Here is a 19,127-nt window from a genome sequence, read left to right on the forward strand (position 1 = left end):
CCACATCCTTGATTCTGGTTTGTGCCTTGAGACTGGGTATCATTCTTTGTATAATTTCTCAGTTTTTTTTCTTTTACATATTGGACAGGAGAAGTTGCAACTCTCAACCCTGAAACTTTGAGAATTTCTGGATTCTTTGCATTTCCTTATTGCCCTGCTTGCAGGTGAGTCAATTCTTTTCTGAGCACATACAGTGGTACTTGTCTTGTAGTACTTGCTTAATGTGACTAATAAACAAAAACTCTGAGAAAATTTTGCTTCTCAAAATCTAGCCACTAGATCTCACAAGCTTACTAAGTACATTGCTTGCTTGTAGTACTTGCTTCATGTGACTAATAAACAAAACTCTGAGAAAATTTTGCTTCTCAAAATCTATCCCCTAGATCTCACAAGCTTATTAGATACATTGCTTGCCTTTCAGGTTCTTAAAACCTTTGGTATTTTAAGGTTTACATTTAACCAAATGTTCACCAGTGCATGATATCTAGTGCCATTTTTCCATAAAATGTCATCACCGGCATGTTACACATTTCTAATGATATCGCTTAGGTATTTTGTTAGGGCTGCATCTATTTCTGATACTACCTTTTGCATAGCAATTAGTTTTGTTGTATAAAAATAGCACTAAAACTTCAGTAGTTCACAGTAATTAACTTTCTTATTCATGTTACATGTAGGCTGACTCTGGTTGCTATGGCTTTATTTATTGCTGCTCCATATGAGTTTTCATGCTGGAAAATAGTCTTTAGGAGCAGCATCTATATAGAACATACTCATTCTCATGTCAGAGAGGAAGAGGAAGAGGTATGATAGCATTTTTAAGCAGAAATGAATTTTTCAGTTCTATGATTTGGATATGTCTCCCAGAATGTTGGAAATGTATGCATATGTTGGAAACGTAATACCCTTTGTAACAGTGTTAAAAGGTGGAGTCTTTAAAAGTTGATTAGCCTCTTCCCTCATAAAGGGATTAATGCTGTTATTGCTGGAGTGAGTTTGTTATTGCAAGTGTGGGCTTCTAATAAAAGGATACCTTTGGCCCCATTTCTTTCTGTCTTGCACACTTACTCTTCATGTGATGCCTTCCTCCATTAAATGACCTTCCATGTCATGCCCCTGGACTTTCCAGCCTCAAGAACTGTGAGAAATAATTTATTTTCTTTACAAATTACCCAGTCTGTGGTATTCTGTTATAAGAGCAGAAAATAGAGTAAGACAGTTTCCAGGATAGGGTGCCAGGTTTGCTTTGTTGACAATCTTGTTTTGCTGTAAAAGAAGCCCTGTGGCATTACTCTGAGGGAAGCTCTACAATAGTGCCTATGTGCTTTGCTTTGCTGATATCCATCAAATCTTAGATGTGTTGGAGTTAGTAGATCTCCAGAGATTAAGTAGGCAACATTATTATTAAACAGATGAGTATATCCAAGGGTAAAGAGGTGTATTTCAAAGAGCATTTCCAAGAGCATGGCATTTCAAAGAGTAATGCCATGAATTAGTATCTATACAAGGGATAGAATTTGGCTCATCTCATAAATTAGTATAGAGTTTTGTCTACTATTCCACTTTATGCTTCCTCAGAAGAAATATAAACTTATTTAGTGAAACTATTGCTTTTTATTGTTATTGCCGTTTGTGCTGTTAATACATAGAGGGAGTGATTTCATCTCCTCTTCTTCAATCTCAGACTTACACATAACTATCTGTCAGCTTAGGCTAAGTTACACAGCACGTCTGTGCCAGGTAATTTAGGCTATGTTATGGTAACAAATTATCTCACAATCTTAGACTTAAGACAACAAAGACTTATTTCTTAGTCATATTCACATGCACTGGAGGGTGTTTGTGACTTCGCTCCATGTTCATTTTTCTTCCGGAATGAAGGATAAAAAGAAGATTCTATCTGAGACATAATCGTTTCATGGCAATAAGAAAGTAAGATGGTAGGGCCATGCAATAGATATAATTTATTTTGCTGGGAGGTCACCCAAATAACTTCTGTCCATGTATTATTGGTGTATTAGTCCATTTTCACACTACTATGCAGAATTACCTGAGATGGGATAATTTATAAAGAAAAGAAGTTTAATTGACTCACAATTCTGAATGGCTGGGGAGGCCTCAGGATACTTACAATCATGATTGAAGGTGAAGGGGGAGCAAGGCACATCTTACATGGTGGCAGGAGAGAGCAAGCTATGAGGGAACTTCCTTCCCCCTACCTTTAAATCATCAGATCTCATGAGAACTCACTCACTATCACAAGAACAGCATGGGGGAAACTGCCCCCATCCAATCACCTTTCACCAGGTCCCTTCTCTGACATGTGGGGATTACGGCTGGCCATGAGATTTGGGTGGGGACACGCAGCCAAACCACATCAATTGGCTAAGCCTGATGTCACTGTAATGGATTCAGTAGTCCTTTTATAGGTAAGGATTCAGAGCAGAACAAGGGAGGGCAGCAAATATTTTCACTGTAATACAATGTGCATGCACATACAATATCTCAGAGAAAATGATGTGTCCATCTTCATTATTTCATTGGAACAATAGATTTTAAAGAATGTTTGATCAAAAAATGACTGAAAATATATAGAAAATGGAGTTTTTATTGGCTTTATCATGATATGTGTATGAGGATTTCTGCTTGAAGCATAGAGGAGTGAGCTCCTAATAAATTAACCTTCCCACAAATAAGAGCTATTGACTCTCAAAAAAGAGCAACCTGAAGGCACTGGACACTGGAGATGGAAGCTGCGCAAGAACTTTTTGAAAGGGAATTGAAACTTGGAGCCTGTAACCAGCGTGGGCATTGAAATTTGGAGTGTGTATGTTATTTTTTAACTGCTCGACACAGAAGGCAATCACAGCAGTCATACTGGGCATGAGGTGGCTCTAGCTCTGATAGAAAATAACTCACCCTCTTTTAGGCAGAGGAATCAAGGAAGAGAGTTGAAATACAAAAACAGCTTCTGAAAAGGAAGAATCCAGAGAAGAAGAAACCTAACACCTAAAATCTTGACATCTGATGAATGCATGAATAAGCAAGCTGAAAGCAATCAGGAGTTAAGATTTAAAGAACTAAACTGCACTCTGAGCCTCTGCCATCACATATAGACAGTCTTTAATCTGAGCTTAAGTCATTTTTCTGCTAAACAATAGCATCAACACTTTTTAAAGTGATATGAAAAAAGCCAGAGCCTAGATTTTTATTCATAATTACATTCATAATGTCCACAATTCAATCCAAAAATCACTTCATATACAAAGAGCCAGGAAACAATGACTCATTTTTTAGGGGAAAAAATGACCAAATTATCAGACATGAACTTTAAACAGAGTTAAAACTATGCTCGATCAGGCAAAGAAAGATACACGTGGAAGGAACAAAAAAGAATAGAAAATAGAAAATACCGGCATAAAAGTAGAAAACATAAAAAGGCATAAAAGAAATTTTAAGATTGATAAAAACACAAAAACATAAATTTTCTGGGTAGGCAAAATTATTAAAATAAGGATGTCAAAAGAATCTAAGTAAAACCGAATATAAATCAATAGAAATCATGCAATTTGAAAAAGAGACAAGTTTATGAACAAATACAAACTGGGACAGGTGCGGTGGCTCACGCCTGTAATCCTAGTACTTTGGTAGGCAGAGGCAGGTAGATCATGAGATCAGGAGTTCAAGACAAGCCTGGCCAACATGGTGAAACCGCATCTCTAGTAAAAATACAAAAATTAGCTGGGCATGGTGGTGCGTGCCTGTAATCCCAGCTACTTGGGAGGCTGAGGCAGGAAAATTGCTTGAACCCAGGAGGCAGAGACCACAGCACTGCACTCTCCAGCCTGGTGACAGAGTGAGACTCTGTCTAAAAAAAAGAAAAAAAAAAAGAAAAAATATAAACTGAGCCCCAGAGAGCAGTGGAACATTTCAAAAGGTCTAACACCTTAATTAGTTAATTGGAGTCCTAGAAAGAAAGGAAAAAGTTTGAGACAAAAAATATTTGAAGAAATGATGACCAAAACTTTCCAAATCTGGTGAAAGGCCTACATTTATAGATTACTAAAGGGCAGCAAACTCCAAATAGGACACATTTGAAAGAAGCATCTACACAGGTATAGGTACCTCACAGTAAAACTGCTGAAAGACAAAAGGAACAAGAAAATCTTAAAAACACCCAGAAATTAATACTTTACATATGGTGGAACAATGATCAAATGATGGTGGATGTGACATCAGAAACGATTAAGGCCAGATGACAGTGGAGCAACAGATTTAAAATGCTGAAAGAAAAAGAAAATAATGGTTAACCTAGAATTCTAGATTTAGTGAAAATAGAACAGAGTTAAAAAACATTTTCAGACAAAGTAAAACTATGGGAAATGCAAATAAAATTATTCAGGTTTGAAGAGGGAATTGATATAGAAAAATTCATATGTTAGGAATGAATAAAGTTTAAATGAATAAAGATGAAAGATAGTGACTGTATGGTTAAGTATAAACATAACAATTTTCTTATAATGTTTAAACATAGAACATTAAAACAAAATTAATTGCATATTATATACTTTCAGCAAAGACATAGAAAATAAAATTTTAAGAATTTAACATACATTTACCCCCCCAAAAAAATTATGAAATGCTTACATAAAAACTTAACAAAATATACACAGGACTTTTACACTATGAAATAGAGAATAAAAGAAATTAACAAAAACCTAAATAAATGGAGGAATATTACGCATTCATGCATTGGAACAATCAATATTATTAAAATGTAAATTTTCTTCAAAGTGATCTATAAATTCCATGCAATCTCAACAAAATGTCTAGAAAGTTCTTTTACACAAAGTGACAAGTTGATTTTAAAATGTACGTGGAAATGAAAATGTTGTACAATAGTAAAATGAATGTTACACAAAAGAAAACACAGAAAAAATACACTACCAGACTTCAAAAAGTACAATAACACTGCAATAATCACAGCAATATTATATTGGCATAAGCATAGATATGTATATTGCTGGAGCAGAATAGAGTATCCAGAAATAGACCCAAACATATATAAAAAAATGATTTTTGACAAAAATGCCAAGGCAATTCAATAGGGGAAAAAGTACTTTCCAAAACATGCCACTGGGAGAGGCGTAAGGACTAACATCTGTAATTCTAGTGCTTTGAGAGGCCAAGGCAGCGGCATCGCCAGCCTGCACAACAGAAGAAGACCCCATCTCTACAAAAAATAAAAGAAATTAGCTGGGCATGGTGGCACACACTTGGAGTAGTAGGTATTCAGGAGGCTGAGGCAGGAGAATCTTCTGAGCTGAGTAATTTGAGGTTGTGGAGTTATGATCGCACCACTGCATTCCAACTTGGGTGACAGAGCAAGAGTCTGTCTCTAAAAAGAAACAAAAAAGGCACTGGAACAACTTGATGTCAGTAAAAAAATAAAAATATCTGAATCTTAATTCACATAAAATTAATCTAAATGGGTTATTCACCTAAATATAAAAACTGAAATCATATAACTACTACTTAAAAACGAAGCTAAACTAGACATAATCTTGGAGACTTAGGGATAGTCAAGCATTTCTTAAATCAAACACCTAAGGAAAATCACAGGAGAAACTTTCACAATTGGGCTTTATAAAATTTTAACACTTTTGCTCTTCAAGACACAATTAAGAAAATAAATACAAAGAGAGAGAAAATACTTAAAACACGTATTTTTATAAAGAACTGTGCCTAAAGTATATCAACAACTCTTATATCTTAATAGAAAGAAGACAACCCAACTTTTTAATGCTCAAAATATTTGAACAGGCATTTACAAGAGAAAAAATATGAATAGCCAATAAATACATTAAAAAACACCCAACATCATTAGTCATCAGGAAAATGTAACTAAAACACAATGAACTACTCCTAACCATCCATAAAATGGAAAAACAAATTAGAAAGACTTACAAAGTATTATTAATCAATAAAGTGCAAAGTAAATGTACACATTCAATGGAATACTAATCAGCAATTCAAAGGAATAAACTACTGATACATACAACAATATACATGAATTTCAAAATATTTTGCTGAGCTAAAGACACAAAAGACACAGAAGATTATCATATGATATTATTCTTATTATAAAACATGCAAACTAATCTATGTAACAAAAATCCAGTAGATTGTTGTTTGCAGTTGAGGATCAAGGGAAGGACTAACTGCGAAGGTATAGTAAAGATCTTTGAGAAATGATGAAAAATATTACTTTTTTTATTGTGATGGTGGTTTTACTGGTGTATACAGCTGTCAAACTCATTGATTTTACATCTTACATAAATGAAGTTTCTTGCGTAGGCTTTTTTCTCAAGAAATTTGATATATTTTTATATACCACTGATTTTTGCTTTGTTTTGCTACCATAAAATCCAACAGTAATATTTTTTATTCTTGTCAATGATAGTCTAGCATATTTCAGATCAGCCATTCTTCTGAGACAGCTATAAAACATGAAAATAATATTGAAAAGGATTTATGTGAAGGTATTCAATATCTTCTAAGGCCATCATCAGACTTGGCAGGTCAGCATGTCAGAGAAAAGTCTAGAAAGGTAAATGCAATATTCAGTACACTGATGCTTTTTCTTGGTGAATTTGAAGATTTACAAGCTACATCTAAGAGGCTAAGAATGCAAGCAAAATTTCTGGCATTCTAATGGAAGCCACTGAAAAAAACGAACTCATGAACCATCAAGTAGGTGGGTCTCTGGTAAATGCCCTTGGTTTGCCTGTGGTCCAGAACAGCTTCCATGTACACACACAGCAAATATGACAGTATTGAGAAAGAAACAATAATTCTTCTTGGATGGAAAATACATATGATGTATAATAATGATGCTGGGCTTTGAAAATAAGTTGTATTTTTTTCACTGAAAGAGTGGAACGGGCATTTTTAAGCAGAAATCTTTTAAGATCCAGTCCTTCAAAAGGTTTCTGAGAGAGCTTTCTTTTCTCAGATCAGAGGAGGGGGAAAAGACAAGGGAAATTCAGGGAGGTAGAGAAAAGGTTCTATGCTTTTCTCAGAATACATAATTAATGCTTTTGCTTCCTCAGTTTCTTTCCCATAGTTAATCTATATTCTTCCAAAAGCAGAGTTAGTCCCAAAGACTGTCTTTCTCACTATTTAATAGCCGCCAGGAAAAAATTTAAATACCAGGAGGATGAGAACCCCTCTTTTAGACCTCTGTCTCCAATATCATTCTTCAAAATAAACTAATTTTGTGACCAATATTGTGCAGGAAAAATGTCATTAGCTGGCTTTAACCAACCTCTATGCTGCTCTTGGGGTAAAAAAAAAAAAAATCATGTTTTTATCTTTTTTCTGCTTATGCAAGACTGTGACCAGTTACTTCACCTCTGAACTTTTGATTCTGACAATGCCATCAGACTAGGATATCATGCCATTGAATGACATGCTTACAATGGCAGAAGAAACATGAAAAATGGTAATCTATTTACTATATACCACACTGCCTTTAATAAAAGTCAGTAACATATATTCTGCCTACTCCATGGATAGTCTCATGCTAAGCCTCTTGTTGGTGTGTAAGCCTATATAATGTTGCCTGTATCACAATAATTTCTGTGAATCTTAAAATACTGCTGACATTTTCTTGTATTAAACATTAGAAACAGATCCAGAGGGAACTGTGCCTCATTATTTTTCTTTGAACTTTTCTTTCTTTCTTAAACTTCCTCATTAAATTAGCCATTTTCTTCCTTGGATTTAAAAGTAGCTGACACAAAAGGGCCACACTGATGGTATAGTAATGAGTTTTACAGAATCAATTTTTAATTTTAAAATGACTAAATTGGAAGGGAGATAAAGCATGCAATTAAAACAAATTAAAACTGATAATGATTATCTGTAGAAAAAATTGTGTCCTGGTTTTTTCCAGTATGCCATACCCCTTACAAAACTAATTCCAGTCCCTTCAGAGTTACTTGTTAGAGGTAAATTTTTTTAATACTCTCCTGTAACAGAAAAGCTGAATTCCTTGGCAAAGATCAATTTTATGATATGAGTTTTGAGCCATAGTTTATGGTTTATTTTTAATTGCATATTTCCAGAATTTTGTGAAATTTTTTACAAGTAATTTCTAAGTGATAGTCACAAACACATGTGAACACACATATCCATACACAATAATCCACAAATCACAAATGCATCTTGTAAGGTGTGGTGAAAATTTATGATGGTTATTTTTTAATGTTTTCAACTCTGTTCAGGTTGTAATTCAAATTTGCTCATACCAAAATCCTGAGCTAGTTTTAGTACTCTCTTTTCTCAATTCTTTTTTTTTTACGTGCTAACAGCTGTCTACTTATTATTATTATTATTATTATTATTATTATACTTTAAGTTCTAGGGTACATGTGCACAATGTGCAGGTTTGTTACATATGTATACGTGTGCCATGTTGGTGTGCTGCACCCATCAACTCGTCAGCACCCATCAACTCGTCATTTACATCAGGTATAACTCCCAATGCCATCCCTTCCCCCTCCCCCCTCCCCACAATAGGCCCCAGTGTGTGATGTTCCCCTTCCAGAGTCCAAGTGATCTCAGTGTTCAATTCCCACCTATGAGTGAGAACATGCGGTGTTTGGTTTTCTGTTCTTGCAATAGTTTGCTGAGAATGATGGTTTCCAGCTGCATCCATGTCCCTACAAAGGACACAAACTCATCCTTTTTTATGGCTGCATAGTATTCCATGGTGTCTATGTGCCACATTTTCTTAATCCAGTCTGTCACTGATGGACATTTGGGTTGATTCCAAGTCTTTGCTATTGTGAATAGTGCCGCAATAAACATACGTGTGCATGTGTCTTTATAGCAGCATGATTTATAATCCTTTGGGTATATCCCCAGTAAAGGGATGGCTGGGTCATATGATATTTCTAGTTCTAGATCCTTGAGGAATAGCCATACTGTTTTCCATAATGGTTGAACTAGTTTACAATCCCACCAACAGTGTAAAAGTGTTCCTATTTCTCCACATCCTCTCCAGCACCTGTTGTTTCCTGACTTTTTAATGATCGCCATTCTAACTGGTGTGAGATGGTATCTCATTGTGGTTTTGATTTGCATTTCTCTGATGGCCAGTGATGATGAGCATTTTTCATGTGTCTGTTGGCTGTATGAATGTCTTCTTTTGAGAAATGTCTGTTCATATCCTTTGCCCACTTTTTGATGGGGTTGTTTGCTTTTTTCTTGTAAATTTGTTTGAGTTCTTTGTAGGTTCTGGATATTAGCCCTTTGTCAGATGAGTAGATTGCAAAAATTTTCTCCCATTCTGTAGGTTGCCTGTTCACTCTGATGGTAGTTTCTTTTGCTGTGCAGAAGCTCTTTAGTTTAATTAGATCCCTTTGTCAATTTTGGCTTTCCTTGCCATTGCTTTGGTGTTTTAGACATGAAGTCCTTGCCCATGCCTATGTCCTGAATGGTATTACCTAGTTTTTCTTCTAGGGTTTTTATGGTATTAGATCTAACATTTAAGTCTCTCATCCATCTTGAATTAATTTTCGTATAAGGAGTAAGGAAAGGATCCAGTTTCAGCTTTCTACTTATGGCTAGCCAACTTTCCCAGGACCATTTATTAAATAGGGAATCCTTTCCCCATTTCTTGTTTTTGTCATGTTTGTCAAAGATCAGATGGCTGTAGATGTGTGGTATTATTTCTGAGGACTCTGGTATATTCCATTGGTCTATATCTCTGTTTTGGTACCAGTACCATGCTGTTTTGGTTACTGTAGCCTTGTAGTATAGTTTGAAGTCAGGTAGCATGATCCCTCCAGCTTCGTTCTTTTGACTTAGGATTGTCTTGGCAATGCAGGCTCTTTTTTGGTTCCATATGAACTTTAAAACAGTTTTTTCCAATTCTGTGAAGAAAGTCATTGGTAGCTTGATGGGGATGGCATTGAATCTATAAATTACCTTGGGCAGTATGTTTAATGTAACATAACTGTTGACATTATCCTTAAAATCTATCCAATCTGACTATTGTTCATTATCCCAATTTCTATCACTCTAGTCTAAATCACTAGTATATCTACTTTGATCCCTGTCATGCCTACCTTTCCTGTCTCTGCTTGTATTGTGCTAAATTGCATACCACACATAGGAGCTAAAATGATCCATTTAAAACATAAATCATGTCATGTTGATTTCCCGCATAGACTTCAATAACATTTCACTGAACTTAGAATAAGGTGCAAACAATTATCATGGTCTACGAGAGACTATATAGTCAGACAACTACTCAAGACATTGCCTTTCTCTCCTTCCACTCTTCTCTCATTCATTTGACTTCATTAGTACTAGACATGTTGGTATTTCTTGGAAATAACAATTCTGTCCTGGCTAAGGCCCTTTTGTGCTTGGTGTTTCCTTATCCTGGAGTATCCTTTGCCCACACCTTGGTCTGAATCGCTGCCTTTCTTCGTTAAGGGATCTGTCTAAATATCTCAACAGAGAGAGTGTCCCTTAATGATCCTATTTAAAGTGGCATGAGACAAGTAGAAAGTAGTCTGTGTTGTTTAAAGTGCTAGAAAATGTTGAAACTTGGTATTTTGGGGAAAAATCACTGAAGATTTTTGCCTGATATTTTTTCTCATCAGCTAGAAAAGTGGGAGAAAATAATGTATCTTCACAGAGTGCGGCAAAAATCTGAGGAAATATCTGCAGGATAATGGCTCCTTAACTGCATAACACAGTAAAGATATAAAATTCCATTTTATTGGTGATTGTAAATAATTGGGGGCAGTATTTTTTCTGACAGTGCTGATGTGGGAAAACCATATATGCAGCGCCTATATTTGTATGATGTTTGGATTTTACAGCTCACAAATATTTGTATAGTTTTCTTCCAAGTCATCCTGTGACAATAAAAAATAGTACTACCTGTATTATCATAATTTATATATGAGAAACTGAGGCCCAAAATAGTGAAATGGCTTGCATTCACAGCCTACAAGTGTTAGATTTTGCACCTTATACCAACTTTTATCACTACACATTTAGTATTTTTTCATAGCACTGTATAACAGAAGGGGTAAATGCTAGAGAAAAATATATAAACCCAAATAGTCAATCTAATTAGATCCATGTTGAAGAATTATCTATTAATTATCTAGTAATTTTGATAAATTATCTATTAATGCATTTAAACAAATAATGAACCATTTCTCTTTGATAAATTATCTATTAACGTGTTATACAAATACTAAACCATTTCTGCTTATGCAAGGAAAGATACTTTTTCTATTGCTACAGTTATAAAAGCAAAAAGAAATTACAAAATGGTTGGAGAGAGTTAACAGTAGTTGTTGAGTTCCTGAGTTTGTCACCACAAATGGGAGGCTTTCATAGACCTTAAAATTAACTTCTTTCATTGCCAGTTGACCGGCTGCACAAGACAGCCTGCAGATCTTCATTAATTGGATTAAACAAGCTTGCTATGTTTTTCTTTCTAGCAACACAAGCTATATAAAAATCTCCAAAGAGAATGCCCTTCTTGACAAGATTTATTCCTGACAAGCTGTCAAAGCAGCATAAAGCCAAGGCTTCAGTGAATGAATATAAATGAAGATCACCACTCTATGTACAATATCCAAGAAGGAGATGTCTCCAGGTCATAGATCCTGGAACTGTATGTTAAGAAAGTTTTTAATCTGTTAGAATTCTAGGTATGAAAGGCATTGTGTGGCCACTCAAACCTTATTTTATAATGACAGAGGGAGCACCACACTTTAATTATGATGGTTCTAGAAGATCATTTTCATGACCACTGCTTCAAACTTTAACGTGTTATCATCAGAGAAATCAGCACAGAGCACAAAGCTTTCAGTTTAAAAATGTATGTTATTGTTTATTGTTTAAATTTTTATTAATTGCTACTATTTTCAATGTTCTGTGTTAAATTCCACAGAAGACACAGAGAAAATTATTGATTTTCTGCCCTATCATGGTTATTGTCTAGAGGATGGATAAGATGTTTATGCAGATGACCAGGGGATGAAGAAGAAAGTAATCATTTCTATAAAAAAATACTAAGTTTGGGAGTTTGGGAAAATGCTTATTCTTATCATAGAGTCTGGGTTTCAGAGCTGGGTAGTTAGAGATTATTTAGTCTACTCTTCTCATTTTAGATATGAGGGAATCTAAGCCCTGGTTGGAAAAATTAGTTTTTTAGTTCGTGTAGCTACTTAGTAACAGATTCAGGAGCAAAATAAGCTATCTGAGTTCCCAGTCTTCTAATATTTATAGGAATGGATGCACACAATAGTTAAGAATAATAGTTAGCCTTGGGACTCAGGAGAATTCAACACCTGGATGTATTTTATACCAGGCAGCCAACTGGTGGCCACATTCACCATTTAGAATCCTGGCTAGCTTCTCACGCCATATCCAACTATGACTTTTCCAGTGAGAGCTCTTCAGGGAAATGGGCCAGGGCTTTAAGAAAAGAAACAAACAAACAACAACAACAACAACAAAAAACAATTCTAGCCTTCAACAATCTGTACAACATCTAACTCTTAAATTGCTCAAGATTCTGGCTCATCACAACTCTCTCTACAACCTTTAATACCAGTGCCTTCAACTACTGTCATTGACACAATATCCTGATCGGTCTTCATCCAGAACCCAGGTTCATACTGCCTATTGGACAGTTACACCTTAATATCTAAATAACATATCTAAATGGAAATATAACTGTAATAAAATGGGAAATCTCTAAAGCTGAGGTCCTTACCTCTGTTGCTGTGGTGTATTTCTCCTGTTCTATGCTCCCTCTCTCCGTGCAATTAAACCTGCAAAATTTTAAAATCATTTGTCAATTGCGTTTCCACATTCATAAGTCATTTTCTTTCTTGCCTCCTGCTCTCTAAAAGCTTCCCTGGCTTTTCTTTTCTCTGTGCTCTACCGCTTACTAGAGCTGACAAATTTCTTAAAATCCCTGGGGGTTAGCATTTGCAATTGTAAAAGAAGGATGGTCATTTCAGTTACCTTAAAAAAGATTATTATGCTGGAACCATGGGGGTTATTGGATGACTTTTTCTGCTTATTTTTCTTTTGTGTTACTTTCTACATTTTCTGTAAAGAGCATTATTTACTTTAATAATAGCCAAATAAATGCACAAAATTAAAGCAAAAAAAAAATAAGAATTTTTTGTGCCACTTTTGCATTTTTATTTGAAAATGATATTTTCCTCTTTTAAATTCAAACAGTAATAACTAATTATACAATGAAAAATCCCTTCATCTGTGGCAAAAACTGGTAACTATCGAGCAAAATGTTTTGCCTCTTACCATGGCACGCAACCAAATTGCCGCATTGTCAGACTCACTGGCACTTAGGTGTCACCACGTGATAGATTCCTAGCCAACAAGTAAAAGTAGTAATGTGCAACCTCCAAGCCTTCCCATAAAAATCTCCATCTGCAATTCTCCATGCTCCTTCTCCTTCTTCTTCCAAATGAATTTTGCTATCTATGAGAACTTTGGAAGTCAGTGGGAAAAAATGTTACAAAGTCGGTCATCCTGGGTGACAACTGTACGACATAAGACACCCCCACCCTCATCATTACAATTAATGTAGAATCTCAATGAAGCGATATGTGAGCAAAAAGAGACTTCTATTGCATTTGAGCCATTATGTAATTTGGACTGTATATGTTATAGCAGTAAGCCAATTTTAAATATATCTGACTTCCCAAATTGACCACTTACAACAATCAGAATAGACTAGGTTTATTTGGTGGCAAACAAAACCCAAAATTCACAACAGTTTAAAACAGTAAAAGTTTATTTCTTGTTTCTGCAAACTTCTTGATAGTCCTGGTGACTGTCAGCCAGTTGTCCTTGTATATGAGTCAGCCATTCAAGCTGCTTTTACCCTGTGGCTCTACATTTTCAACACAAGACTCTGTGCATGCATACTGGCAGAATTTAAAAAGGGCTTTTTGTTTTTGTCAGCTCAAAAGTCAGTCGCACTCATTGTATTTGCCAGACCTAGTTTCCTGGCTTCAGTTAACTGCAAGAAGTATGGGAACTATAATCTTCTGTATGTCCAGGGAGAGAACTAGCTGTTAGTGAACACAGTCATGTCTAATACACAACTGTTATCTATTTCTAGAGAAATGAGGGTCTACTATATAGACAGTTATTGAACTTTTGCTTTTTCATTTAACATATTTTGCAGATTAATATATAAATTATTCCTTTCTAATGGCAGAATTTATTCAATATGTCACTCATTGTCGGAAATTTGACTTATTTCCAGACATTTTCTATTGCAAACAGTATTGCTGTGAACATTATTTGAGTATATACTAGAATATCTATGAGATAAATTCCTAAAAATAAAATTTCTAGGTCATATTTGCATTTTTAATTTTGATATATAGTTTTATGATACATATATGTAATTTTATCCAATGAGTTTGCATGAATTTACATCATTGGCAACAACTTAAAAAGGAAGTTGTTTCCTTTCAAGTTTGCAATGACAGTATATTATTAAAATCATGTGAGGGTATTAGGTGTAATCTGCATAGTAGCCTATCACATTCAGTCATGCGTTATTTAACAATGGGGTGCCTTCTGCAAAGTGTGTCATTAGGTGATTTCCTCATTATGTGAACATCACAGAGTATACTTACACAAATGTAGATGTTATAGTCTGCTATGCAATTAGGCTAGATGGCATAGCCTAGAGGCTACAAAACTGTATAGCACATTATTGTGCTGAATAGTGTAGGCAGCTGTTGCACAATGTAAGCATCTGTGTATCTGATCGTAGAAAATGAACAGTAAAAATACAGTGTTATACTCTTATTGGCCTGTATATGTCACCTGTCTTGACTGAAACATCCTTATGTGGTACATGATTATATTTATATTTAACAGAGTAAACGTTACTGAATATTGATTTTGTTTCTAATACTCAAATTACATAAAACATTACACACAAATATGTACCCACATGCAGGGGCCTTTGAAAACAGTATGCTGAGAATAGATAGGGCTCAAGGACAGTATCTCCAATTGAACTTTTAATGAACTCCCGTAGGCGCCAAGAAGGCGGGCAGATAAGGAAGGGCATAGAAACAAAGAACTGAGTAGAAGGTTACATCTGGGAAAAGAAAGTTTGTTTTGCATTGCATTCTTTCTGCTGACATGGGGTTTATGGAGTATAAATAAAGTGAGGCGGAGGCTCTGAGCGCGGCCGCCATGTTCTCTGTGTGTCTTTGTCTTTTGTGTGTTCTTTCATTCTCCACCACCCCCGGCACGGACCCCAACACCCACATTTTAATTATGTTATTAGATTTTCCTTTTAGAAGTAGAATTACCATATCTACAAGTGTGAACTATTTTAATTTTCTTGATATTTTATCCAATTGCTTTACAAAAAGGTTTTACCAATTTACACTTCCTCCAGAGTTATATGAAGGCCCCTCTCACTTCACCTCCACCAATATTAGGTTTTATCATTTTTTAATCTTTGTAAACTAGTAAGCTGCATAAGGGCAATACCGGAAATTGACAATGCCACCTCTGTAACAACTAACTTATGGGGCATTAGCATGGCAAATTCCATTATCAAAAATATTCTAAGGGGTATGTTTTCTTAGCGTTGCATTTTTTTACAATGTAGCATCTTTTGAGAGGTAGAATCACTATTCCCCAGTGGCATGTGGTTTTTGTGAACATTTCAGTCATGTTATCTTGTTACAGGAATTCTCTATTCCCCTGTTCCAACAAATATCCTAAGCTGTGCCAATTCAAGACCTTCCTTAATATTAATCTACAGAACCTGGAATAAATAAGCTGTTGCCCTTTAAGGGAAAGGGCAGTGTTGCTAAACTGAGAGGAAATACTGCTGGAATGGCCAGGGGCTGTATCTTATTTAAAATATGAAGAATGAAGCTAAGCACAGATAACAAAAGAGAGAGATAAGATTTTAGCAATTCCGAGTGCATAATTCCTGCCCTAGGTGCTTTGTTTTTCTATATCTCTTGCTTTCAACTTGAAGCTATTCTTTTCTTCCCAGCCAGTGAGTTACTTTTGTATAAACTAATTTGAGCTGAATTCTTACCTTTTGCAACTGAAATAATTCCTACTAATACACACATTAAAGCAGTACCTTTACATACTTCTCTGCTACTTTGCATTCTGATAACCAGAATGTTAGTCATCATAGACAATGTAAATCTTATTAAATTTCATAAAGAAAGCAGTATTAGATCCACAAGTGTCTCCCAAATATACAAAGATATTTTTCAGAACTTGATATAATTTTAATATTACTGTATTGATTTGATTACAATATATTATTATAAACTAGAGATCCTTTTCTTGATATGTAATAGATGAGTCCAAAACCTATTAGCTTCCAACCCTGCTGAGTACCTGTTACAGAATTTTACTCTTTCGTGTCCCTTGAAATAGGAGTCAAAGGCTATATTTTGGAGTAAGAGGCAGGTGCTTACATCTGGACATCTAGCCAACCTTTAAAGCTGAACTAATCTAGAGTAGCTAGTCTTACAAAATTGAATAGATTGTTTTAGTTCAGTTTCCTCACCTATAATAACCTCATTTGAATGACTGCTAGAATCCCTCCTTGTTCTCACATTCTAATGAATTTTATAGTAAAAATGAATCAATTTTATAGTAAATTTAACTTCAAAGTAGCAAGTCTGACCTTAATCCAGTCCAGTTTATGTTGAATAAATAAAACATTGCTTTCATTTATTCTCCTGTTGATGTAAAAATGAACTAGACACTTTACAAATCTTCTGCTTTTATTTCTTTTATACAGTCACAATGACTTAGGTGTTTCTGAATAGCCTAGATCAATTAAAGCATTATATATCATTTGACATTTCAAAATCATTAGTTAAAAAAAGTTACATTTCTGGTGGATTGATTATTCTGTGATTATATAAGGTCTATAAAATTTGTTCCTAGTTATATTAATAAATAATTATATTTGTAGGTTTATCATAAGAACTGTAGTTCTAAATACCTTTTATTTAAATAAACTCATGATTTTTCTGAATGGCAGTTAAATAGATATGGACATCTTTTTAGAAAACTATTAAATCAAGGTTTCCTTTGGGCATGCAATTGCTTGGCCTTGATATGGATTTTTAAGTAAGCATGTTAAAACTGTGGGATTCTCTTTCTTTTCTTTTTTTTTTTAATCAAATCAAGAACCCACGAAATGAAATGATGTTACAGTAGAAACTACATTTGGCAAATAGAATGAGAGTAACAGCTCCAATTTTCTACTTTTTTTTTCTTTCACATTAACATAATTCCATTAAGAATATCTACAGAGAATTTCTGTTGTGCAAGACCATACATCAGATATTGCAGAAGATAAAAGAAATGAAACAGAAGTAACTCTATTCGAAGGTGAATGCCTTCTCCAGCAAAATGAATAAAATGCACACATGCAAAAAATTATCGTCGTTACTTACATATTTATTGGGCATCTTTTGTCTCCAGGAAACTTACATTTTAATGAGAGAGACATACATAAAATAACTTTAAATACTGCTATGAAGAAAGTAAAACATCACAATAAAATAGACAGTAACTGGGAAGTTACTTTACGTTAGATGATCAGAGAGCTTACTGCAGCAGTAGAATATAAACTAAGACCTGGATAACAAGAAAAAGCCAGTCAGAAAGATCTGAAGAAAGTATTTCAGGATGAGTGAATAGTTCAAGGCCTTAAGGCATTAATATAACATATTACTAACAAAGGAGGCTTATGCTGAGGTGCCCTAGGACAAGAGGCCAAGAGAATTCAGAGGTGTAAGAACATAAGTAAAAGCAGATATAGGAGATTTGTGAGAAACAAATTAAACCTACCTCAAATTTGAGCGGGTTTCATTAAATGGACATGTTAAGGTCAAGGAAGAGAACCCAAGATACAAGGAAAAGCATAAACTAGGAATTTCTAACACACAGTTACAGTCTTAGATTATGTAGTGAGGTTTAATATTTACCAAAATGAAAGAGTAGCATCAGGAGGTCTTTAGTGGACTTTTCCAAAAATATCATGAAAAAACAGATACTGACTTCTTTTAGAATCTCAGAGCAAATACTTCCCCATAATCCAAGGTATTAATACTTTAGGAAATAAATCTGATTTTAATTATTAAAACTTGAAATTACATATTTTATTCTCCTGTCCTGTGTGATTTTTTAAATATTCATTTACAAAAATCCTTCTCTAAGAATTTTCCAGGGAATAATTATAATTATTTGAGAAATAATTTGTATAATTAAGAGCTAAAAGAAACTTTAAAGCTCGCCTAACCCAAAACTCTAAACTTACAGATGAAGAAGAGATCCAGAGAAGTAAATCTTGCCCATTGTCACAAAAATAATTGAAGAGATAATCAAGATTTGAACCTAATTCTGCATTGATTCCCAATCCAATACTTTTTATTGTTTCCTTATTTTTCATTATGAGCATAATTACTTGTATAAACATATAACAGTAAAATTGTATATATAATGTAAAACATAATATGTGTGTACAATGTGTGTGTGGGATAATTAAATCAAGCTATTTAACGAATATTTTTATGGTGTGAAGGTTGTTGGTCAAAGGACACAAAATTAGTCAAAGGGTACAAAGTTTCAGTGATGCAAGATAAATAAGTCCTGGAGATTTACTATACAGTATAGTGCCTATAGTTTATTTTACATTGTATACTTTCCAATTTGCTAAAGGGTGTATCTTCTGTTATCCCTTCTTATGACAGAAAAGTAACAATAAATAAAGAGGGCAGGAGGAAACTTTTGGAGGTAATGGATATGTTTATGGCATATATTGTGATGATGATTTCCTGGGTGTACACTTATCTCCAAAATCTTCAAGTCATATAGATTAAATAGGGATAGCTTTTTTGTATGGTCAATCATATCTCAATAAAGTAACTTTTAAAATATCTGAGAAAACTCAGGCAACTAAAACAGAGTAAGATATGAAGTATATCAGATATAATTTGCTTAAATGAAAATTTTAAATATCATATCTTTGG

The 19,127-nt window shown here is 34.5% G+C and overlaps 1 long non-coding RNA gene across 1 annotated transcript; it reads right to left on the bottom strand.

Annotated features, from left to right (window-relative positions):
• Positions 1 to 2,590: 2,590 nt before the first annotated feature.
• LOC139361828 (uncharacterized) lies at positions 2,591 to 13,116 on the bottom strand. The gene is made up of 2 exons (XR_011619530.1): positions 12,818 to 13,116; positions 2,591 to 4,283 (listed from the first exon to the last, which is right to left on the bottom strand). It is a non-coding gene; the product is annotated as an uncharacterized lncRNA (long non-coding RNA).
• Between the last annotated feature and the right edge of the window lie 6,011 nt (positions 13,117 to 19,127).

The sequence above is a fragment of the Macaca nemestrina genome, chromosome 2, assembly GCF_043159975.1.
Source record: "Macaca nemestrina isolate mMacNem1 chromosome 2, mMacNem.hap1, whole genome shotgun sequence".
Taxonomy (NCBI): domain Eukaryota; kingdom Metazoa; phylum Chordata; class Mammalia; order Primates; family Cercopithecidae; genus Macaca; species Macaca nemestrina.